Raw genomic sequence first — 11,295 nt, 5'->3', positions numbered from 1 at the left:
GATCTAATAAGTATCTCAAGTTAGCACGTCAGAAAACTCCTGAGCACCTTCTGAAGTGAGTTGTCTTCTACTCGTTTGTGTGTATATATATATATATATTTCTTTAGTTGAGCTTTTTATGATTCAGTTATTAAGACTTGAAAATATTAAAATATTATTATAAGTCATTTTCATTTTAAATAGGGAGAATTACTTTTTAATCTCTGAGATTTAATGTAATTAACACTTCTGTCTCTCTAGTTTGGTTACCCAACATTTAAGTCACTCACTTTCTCTTCTGTCCAAATTCATAGTCCTTCCATTCAAAATAGCCATTTGGGACACATGAATTGACAAAACTGACCCTCACTAAAAGTCCTGCTATTTCAAAATCATGAAACCCAAACCCAATGCCTCTTCACTATAGATTCTTCTTCTTCTTCCTCGTCATACTATTTCTCCAACTCTCCATCTCCAAATCACTGATCCCTCAAATCACTGGTCCCTCAATTCCCATGTCAGTCTCCTCACCATAACTCCTACCCCTTCTGCAACAAATCTCTCTCTGTTTCTGCAAGAGCTCACTCTCTCATCTCTTTATATTGGAACTCTCAAATAATGCTTTAGGGATTCCAAGACTTGGAATCCCACCTTATGAATGGTGGTTTGAGTCTCTCCATGGAATTGCCACTAATGGTCCTGGTGTCTCCTTTGAAAGTGGACCTGTTTCTTCAGCTGCAGGTTTCCCTCAAGTTATTGTATCAGTTGCTGCTTTCAATAGGACACTTTGTTTATTGATTGGATCAGCTGTTACTATTGAGGCTAGGGCAATGTATAATGTTGGGCAAATGTTTTGGGCTCCTAATATTAATGTTTTTAGGGACCTCAGATGGGGGAGAGGCCAAGAAACTCTTGGGGAGGATCCTATGTTGGCTTCTGCTTATGCTATTGAGTATGTCAAGGGTTTTCAAGGTAGGGATTGGAAGATTGGTGGTGGTGGTGCTGATCGGGGAAGTGGTGGTGGATTTAGAGAGAGAAGGGTGTTGAGAGAAGTTGACGATGGGCTTCTGCTGTCTACTTGTTGCAAACATTTTACTGCTTATGACTTGGAGAAATGGGGCAATTTCAGAAGATATGAAAGAGAAGAGAGATTGAGAGATTTCACGTTGAGGGGGTTTTAACAAGTTCATTAAGGGTATTTTTAGAAAAAATTCTCTCCTCTCACCTTTGACTCTTTGACCAAACGGCTATTTTGAACGGAAGGAGTATGAATTTGGACGGAAGAGAAAGTGAGGGACTTAAGTGTTGGGTCGCTAAAATAGAGGGACGAAAGTGTTAATTACATTAAACTTCAGGGACTAAAAAGTAATTTTTCCTTTTAAATATAACTCACTATGTTTAACTCTATAAGCAATGCAATATAGATTTATTAGTACAACTTTTGATACACTATTTATATATAAATTTTGTGTCAAGCAGTTCGAGATTAAGCTAGCACCTCCCCTAATGTCACTTGTTCTAACTATGAAATAGTCTAACTCTTATCTAGTGGTGTCGCTGTTTCTAGTTATAAATTTGAGGTGTGATGTATTTCCACTAATTTCTAATTTTGTATAAGATGGAAAAGTTCATTTAATTATAATAGACAATGGGTTTGTTAGAATTGTCCTAAAAGGATAGTGTCACAATAAATCAAACTACTATTTTGTTATTCATCGTCTTATTATTATTATTTTCTAACAATCTTAAGGATAATTTCCTTTTCAAGTCAAACTATTAAGGACTTTCTATTTTCTATTATTATGGTTTTCTACAATTATGGCTGCTAATGTTAATGCGTGGCCCACTAAGTTGTCATATCTATGGTTCATTTTATACTATTTGCCAAATTATCAAAATCTCTGTCAACTTTAGGAGATGGAAAGAAAAGATTTCTAACATTCTTAATATGCATAATATTACTTAGGTCCTTTTTCAATCTCATGTCAAATTCTATCAACAAAGATCGGATCAATGAGAAAAAGATTTATAGGTACACTATCCTATGTACACTTTTTAATAAGCTCTTTAATGTGCACTATAGCTATAAAGAACCAAAAGAAGAATAGTGGAAGTGCAAGGTCAAAAGTTCTTATAGCAAAAAATGAAAAGAATAGTAAAAGATATTCACTATGGTATTTATTTGAAGTAAGAAAAGCTTAGGGTACAAGATGGTAGGCATAATGCACTACTAGTTAAGTTAACATTTAGATTGTGGTATTATTATATAGTTCAAAGTAATGCATTGTGATCATGTATATGAACATATAACACAAGATGGGTTAATAATTTACGCTTGTAAATGCATTTGATCTTAGTTTATTATGATTCTCAACATTAAATGATTTTTTAATTGTAAAATTAACGTGAAGGATATGAGAGAAGCTAATATGATAAGAAGAAATGATAATATGCTTTGTCATAAAAACATTACAAAAGGAAACTTCTTAAGAAGTTCAGACAAGATGATATATCACATGTGAGCACTCCTTTTGATTCTACCTCTTAACTAAAGAAAAATGCATATGATTCTAGTGCTCAATGTGAGTATGCTCATATTATCAAGAATGTAGTGCATTTAATGAACTTTTTGCTTAACATAGCTTATTTTATATGTAGACTTGTGTTATTAAGGCTAATAAAGTATGTGAGAGGAACTATGAATATGTATCCTATATAATGAATTTCTTGCTGCATTAGAAGGACATACTGATGAAAATTGAATTTAAGACTCATGTGGCACTAAATCCACTAGAAGATATATTCACTCTTAGTGGAGTACAATTACTTGGAAATTAGTTAAACAAATTATTATAACTAGATCTACCATAGAAGCAAAGTTAAGTGGTAAAAAAGCTAAGTAGCTAAGAAATTCTATAGTTGAGATCCTTTGAGGTCTATCCCTTTCAGATTTATATATTGTGATAGCCACCTTATGATAGCCATTGAGAAAACTTCCAATGGTTTCTCAATGGAAAAGTTAAACATATTTAATTGAGGTGCGATATATAAAGTAGTTGCTAGAAGATAGAATTATATCCATTGATTATATGATAGTTAGAGATAATGTAGTAGATCCTGCTACTAAACCATTAGGAAAGATATTAATACATGAAACTTAAAGAGATGAGTTTACAATTAGTTTAACTTCAATAATGATAGTAACCGACCTATGTGTTTGAAGATTCCATAAAGTAGGCTCATATGGATAATAACAAATCAATGTAGATTATATAGTACTAAAAATTTTAGAACCACTTTATGTATAAGAATTTAATGCTAAAACTACAAAATAGAAAACGAGATTGACTTTAATTCTTAATGAATTTCTAGCCCTTATGGGTAGTGTAATGAATTACGATGTATACCTAATGGAATCACCTATCTAAATATGGAGTGAGGCTATATCTATGAAATCTTGGTAAAATCAATCGAATCGAATTAATTTAAAAATTTAATTCGGTTTTTTATTCGGTTCGGTTCGGTTTTTAATTTTAAAAATTTCATTTATTTTGATTCGATTTAGTTTTGATTAGAAAAAATTAAAAAAATCAAATCGAACCGATTAGTGATAATAATATATTATTTTCAATAACATAGAGAGATTAGATCATATCAAGGTTAAAATATTCTAATTAAATTTTAAAATACTAAAAATAAAGTGTAAAAATAAAAAAATTATTAAAAGTTAAAACTGCTCAAATCGAAATGAATTAAACCGAATCAAATTGGTTCGATTCGATTAAATTTCTTATCAAAATCGATACGGTTTGGTTTTTATAAATATCAAAATTTCGATTTTTGATTTATTTGGTTTGTTTCGATTTTAAACCGAACTGACTGAATGCTCACTGCTATATGGAGTTGGAGTTTCTTGGTCATCTTTAATCCTAAGTTAGATTCAATCACGAAGTGATTGGATCCATGAAAACAAGATTTATAGATAACACCATCCTAAGTACATTTTTAATGCACTCTTTGGTATGCATTATAACTATAAAGAGATAAAAAGAAGAAGAATAGAAGTGCAAGGTCAAATTTTCTGTATGAAAAAACAAAAAGGAGTGCAAGGGATATTCACTCAGATATGTGTAGACTTCATTGTGTGTAAAGGAAGAAAATCTTAGGGTACAAGTTTGGGAGCATATTTTATTTATATTGTTATTAAATAGTTCACAATAATGTATTGTGATTATGCAGGGCGCATGCAATATTATACATAAGGGAGGCCAAAATCTGAATAGTTATACAATTATTACAAATCATAAAAATTTATAAATTTCACATTTATCAAATAATAAACTATATAAGTTTCAATAAATAAAAAATATATAAATTATTAATTTCATATTAAATAAATTAACAGTCAATACTTCTAAGAGCCACGTCCCAAACTCATTAGTGCACATATTATAATTTAGGAAGGTTTCACGGTATAAACATTTCCATCATAAATTAATATACTTTACTAATAAAAAAAAATCTATACATTAAAAAATATTATAATTAATTACTTAATACTAATAATAAACTAAATTTTAAAGTTTCAAATAAGGCTGGTCAACTTAAAAGCTTGTAGTAAAGGGTGGCACACTAAGACCAAAAAACTAGACCCAAATAATTAAACTAACAATAGTAAAGTCACGGGTGTCAGATCCGTCAATTTAATTTTACTTTCCTTTTTTTGATTAATAAGACTTGTAGATAGAGTAAGTGAGTATCGATCCTATAGAGACCTTAACTATGTTTAATTTAGATGACTAGTTGAAATATAAGAGTAGTTTAATACAAAAAGTGAGAAGAAGATATTTTTTATGAAATTGGTTTGCCTTGGACAAGCAACAAATACTTAAAAGAAAAATAAACAATGTAATTAAAATTGAGAAACAAATAATTAATTAAAAATTCAGCTGAAAGTAATCAAATTGAGGTGTTTTACGGTTGATTATCGATTAGAAAAATAATTCATTTTATTATCTATTGTTTGGTTATAGTGGTCAAACACGCAAATCCCATTCATTCTTCTTTATGATTAAATTAATTTGTTTCGCACTTAAATTAATTTCTAGTTAACTAATAATGTCAACGCGCATGTAGATTTAATTAGTCAACTGCATTAAGAGAGAAGAACCCAAACTTGATCAGTAAAAACACGTGATTTATTTAAATCAAATCTACTAATTTCTTAATATAAATTAATATGTTAATCTCTACTTGTTAATAATCCAATTAAACAATTACAGATTTAATTAGATTAATTAGCAATATGTTGTCTTTCCAAGAGATTCAATGGGCCCCTTGAATTTTTAAGAAAACAACAATAGAGGTGGTGTTCTTCGAATTCAGAAATTAAAAGAAAATAGAAATAAGATGAAAAGAATTGAAGCACATAATCTCACAACTTGAATAAAACCTCAATTTGGATTAACCTTCAGATGAAAAGAATTGTTTAGTCTCTACAGGTCATAATAAAATTGCAAAACTAAAGAAAAGAAGAAGATGGAGAAGAAGAGGGAGGCGGCACTAAGAGAGAAGGAAGGGGAGGGGAAAAAATATGATGCCTAGGTTTAATTCTAAGAGCCTTTATATAGGTAAAAAAAAGGATAAAATTTAATAATTTAAAATAAACTCTACTGCTCTTATCTTATTTCTATTCTAATATGATTGTGTTTGATCCAATTTAAAGCTGATCTTATCCTTACTTATATGGCAAAATCGAGTTAAGGTGATAATTTTTGAATTCTGGAGCTGTCCATCGCCTTGGGATATAGGCTTGCCCAAGACTGTAACCTCCCAATCCGAAAATCTTTCAATTAAGTCTCTTTTCATTCATTTTCTTAACTTCCGCTCAAAAACCTGTCCAAAATTAAATTCCAAGCAAAAAATTAATTATTTATATCAAATTATAGCAAAATCATGGAATTTAATAAGGAAAAAGTAGTGAGTTTTGCAACTCATTATAAAGCAAATAAGATAGCATAAGGTTGACCCAAATGGGCTTACAAAATATATAATTAACACCCAATAACATGTATAACACATCCCCAAGGCTGCCCATGAGTTGTGTACATGCATTGCACATGCTCCTTAAGTTGCACATGCATTGTACATATTTCTTCAAATCTGCTCACTTAGTTTGATGGACTTGTAAACCTTCTAATTAGGTCGAATGGATTTGAATCTTCACAAAAGCTTTTCTTGATCTTCATTTTAGGCTTCACTTTAGGCTTCCCTTTGTGTAGTTTTGACCCATATACTTGATTATGCTCCTTAAGCCCATAGTTGCAAGTTGTTGGGAAATCCAAAGATTATTGCAACCCAATTGCGCAGCGGAAAAATAAAATCTCTGTTGATTTCCTTTCCCAGAATCCGAGTGCTTCGTTTAATTCACAAGAAGAATATGATACTAACCTGTTAATCTCGTTGAGAAGATACAATGTTGGACTGATGGTGCTGCTTTTTCAAACGAACACCCTCTATGGTATCCACACGAACGTCTTCTATCCTTCTAGAGTGCTAGCTCTCTCAAGGATGGATAGATTATGTGCTCCACAATCTGCAGCGGTTAGACTGAATTTTCTAAAAACTGTCGTCATCACTTTCTTCGTAGAAAGAGTATTTATATGTTTCAGTCTTTTTGTTTTCCCACAACTCTTTTCCTAAAAGAGTTGTACTACTCTTTTCCCAAAAGAGTTGTGTTCAGAACCCACTATCACAATCTCGCAGATACTCAAATATCTTTATGTGATAGAGTCCTTTATCTGTAACAGTTACAGATAGACTGCAGATCTTTTGAATATTATTATCTTATAATAATAAATAATTAATAATAATAACACTTTATTATCATTAATTAATATTAATAATAATAACACTTTATTATTATTAATTATACTAATGGGCTTTTAGCCCATTAATATAGCACATCAACAATGTTCTTGTGTGTGACCCAATAGGCTCACATTAATTGGCAATAGGCCCAGTCCAACAAGGCCTATAAGTGGCCTCTAGCAAGACATTATGACTACCCAACTAATATGAGGATCAATTGTCCGATAAAGTCTATTAAATCGAACATGCATTAATCCTTTTGTCACACGATATCTAGTTTGAACATAAGTCATGGTCAATGTCAAACTTATAATGTTCAAACTTATAATGTTCAAACTTATGATTTCTCGATCTCTAAGTAGACTGATAAATTCAAATGATATTGATCACACTATCAATTCATTTGAGCACGGCTATGCATTTCTCAGTCTCAGTTATCGAGGGGCCCAGAAGATATCTCTCTCAAACAGAGGGACAAATCCTATCTTGATTGTTCATTATCCTCTACATAATTTCTATCATGCTCAATCATAACCTTTATGATTGTCCGATTAAAGACAACGTTTGGTTATGTCAAAACATAATAGTCCTTATGTTGGAAACTATGACAATCTCAAGTTAAAGGATTAAGACATAACTACTTTGAGATTCACTTATGACAATGACCCATGTAGTGATCTCAATGTGAGTCCATCCAATACTTTGTTCTCTAACAAGTATCTATGATTATTGAATTATATCAACATATACATAATCATCTCATGATTATCAATCAATAATCATACCAGTTATATTTTATTATTATCAACATAATAATAAGTAACCAGGGATGTGAATCATTATTATGTAACATGCAAACAAATAATAATGATAATAAAAACCTCTTTTATTAATAATCAAAATGACATACAAAAAAGGTCCAATATAATGGCCTAGGGTATATACACTAACAATCTCCCACTTGCATTAGGCCTAATCATACAAGTATCTAATACCCAAAGACCTAGTGTGCTGATCATGCTTGACCTGTGAAAGAGGCTTGGTTAGTGGATTTGAAATGTTGTCATTTGTGTCTGCTTTGCATATTTTGATATTTCCTCTATCAATGATCTCTCGAATAAGGTGATATCGTCTGAATATGTGTTTAGATCTCTGATGAGATCTGGGCTCCTTTGCCTGTGCTATGGCACCATTGTTATCACAATAAAGGTCCATAGGATTTGCAATGCTAGGAACCACTCCCAACTCTGAGATGAATTTCTTCAACCAGACTGCCTCTTTAGCTGCATCTGATTCTGCTATATACTCAGCTTCTGTTGTAGAATCTGCTATAGTGCTCTGCTTGGAACTCTTCCAACTAACAACTCCACCATTTAAAGTGAATACGAATCCTGACTGCGATCTGAAGTCATCTATGTCGGTTTGGAAACTAGCATCTGTGTAACCATTTACAACTAGCTCGTCTTCCAAACCTCCATAAACTAGGAATGCATCCTTAGTCCTTCTAAGGTACTTTAGGATATTCTTAACAGCTGTCCAGTGACTTTTACCGGGATCTGCCTGATATCTGCTTGTTGTGCTCAAGGCATATGAGACGTCTGGTCTAGTACATAACATGGCATACATGATAGATCCAATAGCAGAAGCATAAGGGATCTTATTCATCCGTTCTCGCTCATCAGATGTCATAGGACATTGATTTTTGCTAAGATGAATACCATGAGACATGGGCAAGAATCCTCTTTTGGAGTCTTACATGCTGAACCTTTTCAGCACTTTGTCAATATAAGTACTCAGACCGATGATTCTCTTGGATCTATCCCTATAGATCCTAATACCAAGGATATATGCAGCCTCACCTAAGTCCTTCATTGAAAAAGAATTCCCTAACCAAGTCTTAAACTTTTGCAAGGTAGGGATATCGTTTCCAATGAGTAATATGTCATCCACATATAGGACTAGAAACACAACTGCACTCCCACTAACCACAAGGTTCATCTTTATTTTTGATGAATCCAAATTCCATGACTGTCTCATCAAAACGAAGATTCCAGTTCCGAGAAGCTTGCTTCAATCCATAAATGGATCTCTGAAGCTTGCAAATCTTTCTAGAATTCTCAGGGATTACAAAACCCTTAAGTTGTGTCATGTACACATCCTCGAGCAAAAGTTCACGACTGTCAGTCATGAGAAATCCATATCTCTCAGGCTGATGACGTGTCCTATCAGATCTGTGTGGGACTTGTGTCACCCTTTCAGTTTCCACAACTGTTTGTGGTTTTGGAAGTGGTTCTACCAGCGGTTCAATGCTCTCTTGTGGTTCTTGAGTTTTCTCAAGTCGCACTGTACTCCCACTGAATCTCTGAGAGATAAATTCCTTTTCTAAAAAAGTATCATTTCGAGCAACAAACACTTTGTTCTCTGAGGGAATATAGAAATAGTATCATTTGGTTTCCTTAGGATACCCCACAAAATTGCACTTGATAGATTTTGGAGCTAGCTTATTTGAGCGTTTCACATAAGCCTCACAACCCCAAATCTTAAGGAAAGACAAACTGGGTATTTTGCCAGTCCATAACTCATATAGTGTCTTTTCAATCGCTTTCGATGGTACTCGGTTTAAAATGAATGCAGCTGTTTCCAAGGCATAACCCCAAAATGATAAAGGGAGATTCGTTTGACTCATCATAGATCGAACCATATCTAATAAAGTTCGATTTCTCCTTTCAGAAACACCATTCCATTGTGGAGTTCCTGGAGGAGTCAATTGTGAAACAATTCCACAATATTTAAGATGTTCATCTAACTCTTGGCTCAAATATTCACCACCTCGATCAGATCGAAGCACTTTAATAGTTCTACCAAGTTGATTTTGTACTTCATTTTGAAAAGTTCTAAACATTTCAAAAAATTCATGCTTATGCTTCATTAGGTAGACATAGTCATACCTACTAAAATCATCAGTGAATGTAATGAAGTACTGATAACCTCCCCTGGCACTAATGCTTAGTGGGCCACATACATCTGTATGTATTAAGTCCAATAAGTCTGAAGCCCTTTGACCTTGTCCAGTAAAAGGGTCCTTTGTCATCTTACCAAGCAAACAAGATCCACAATTTTCAAATGATTCAAAATCAAATGAATCTAATAAACCATCCTTATGGAGTTTAGATATGCGATTCTCATTTATATGGCTAAGACGACAGTGCCATAAATATGTTGGGTTTAACTCATTTGGCTTAGTTTTCTTAGAAGTTATGTTATAGATATTGTTGTCTCTAGAATCATCTAGATCAAGGACATAAAGGCCATCATATGAATTTGCAATACAATAAAGCAAATCATCTTTATTAATGGAGCATTTCTTATTCTTAATAAGAAATGAAAAACCTTCATCGTCCAAAACAGAAACTGAAATAATATTCCTACTCAAAGTGGGAACATAAAAGCAATTGTTCAAAACTAACAAAAGCCCATTGGGCAACACAAGTTCATATGTCCCTACAGCTATGGCAGCAACTCTTGCTCCATTGCCTACACGTAGGTCCACATCGCCCTTTTTCAGTTTTCTACTCCTTTTGAGACCTTTCACATTTGTATAAATGTGAGAGCCACATTCGGTATCTAATACCCATGAAGTGGAAATAGATAAATTAATATCTATAACATAAATACCTGAAGTCGTAGTCTCACTACTCTTCTTCTTCTTGCACTCATCCAGATAGAGTTTGCAATTTCTCTTCCAATGCTCTAGTTCCTTGCAATGGAAGCAGATTCCTTCCTTAGAAACTATTTCCTTAGGAACTTTTGCCTTGGATTGTCATTTAGGCTTGCCTCGTCCCTTAGGCCCATTACCACCTTTAGATTTGGGCTTCCCCTTATTTTCATGGGCTTACCCTTATTGACATTCAAAATTTGGGTAGGCCTTTTCTTGACATTTACCTCAGCTGTCTTTAGCATCCCATGCAGCTCAGGAATAGATTTCTCCATATTGTTCATGTTATAGTTCATGACAAACTGAGAAAAACTGCCAGGTAAAGAATGTAGGATCAAATCCGTGGAGAGTTCTAAACTCAAAGGGTAGCCAAGCCTAGCAAGGTGATCAATGTAGCCTTTCATTTTCAAAACATGAGCACAAACTGATTCACCTTCAGCCATTTTGCAATCATGCAATGCAATGGTGGTTTCATACCTATCCTGCCTAGCTTGTTGTTGGAAAGCCTGTTTGAGATGGACACTCATCTCATAGGCCTCAAGGTGCTCCAGATCCTTCTGAAGTTCTGGGCACATAGTTGCCAACATAAGACATCCAATGTCATTAGAATCATCCATATGCTTCTTATACTTGTTCTTAACAGCATTAGTAGCATCAGCAGAAGGTGGTTATGGGATAGCTTCATCAAGCACATAGGACTTTTTCACTTGCTTGAGAACAATTCTCAAGTT

The 11,295-nt window shown here is 33.3% G+C and overlaps 1 pseudogene; it reads left to right on the top strand.

Annotated features, from left to right (window-relative positions):
• Positions 1-389: 389 nt before the first annotated feature.
• LOC110621466 lies at positions 390-1,160 on the top strand (annotated as a pseudogene).
• The last annotated feature ends 10,135 nt before the right edge of the window (positions 1,161-11,295 follow it).

The sequence above is a fragment of the Manihot esculenta genome, chromosome 8 (assembly GCF_001659605.2).
Source record: "Manihot esculenta cultivar AM560-2 chromosome 8, M.esculenta_v8, whole genome shotgun sequence".
In the NCBI taxonomy this organism is placed as follows: Eukaryota; Viridiplantae; Streptophyta; class Magnoliopsida; order Malpighiales; family Euphorbiaceae; genus Manihot; species Manihot esculenta.
This window is presented reverse-complemented; position numbering and strand designations above follow the sequence as displayed.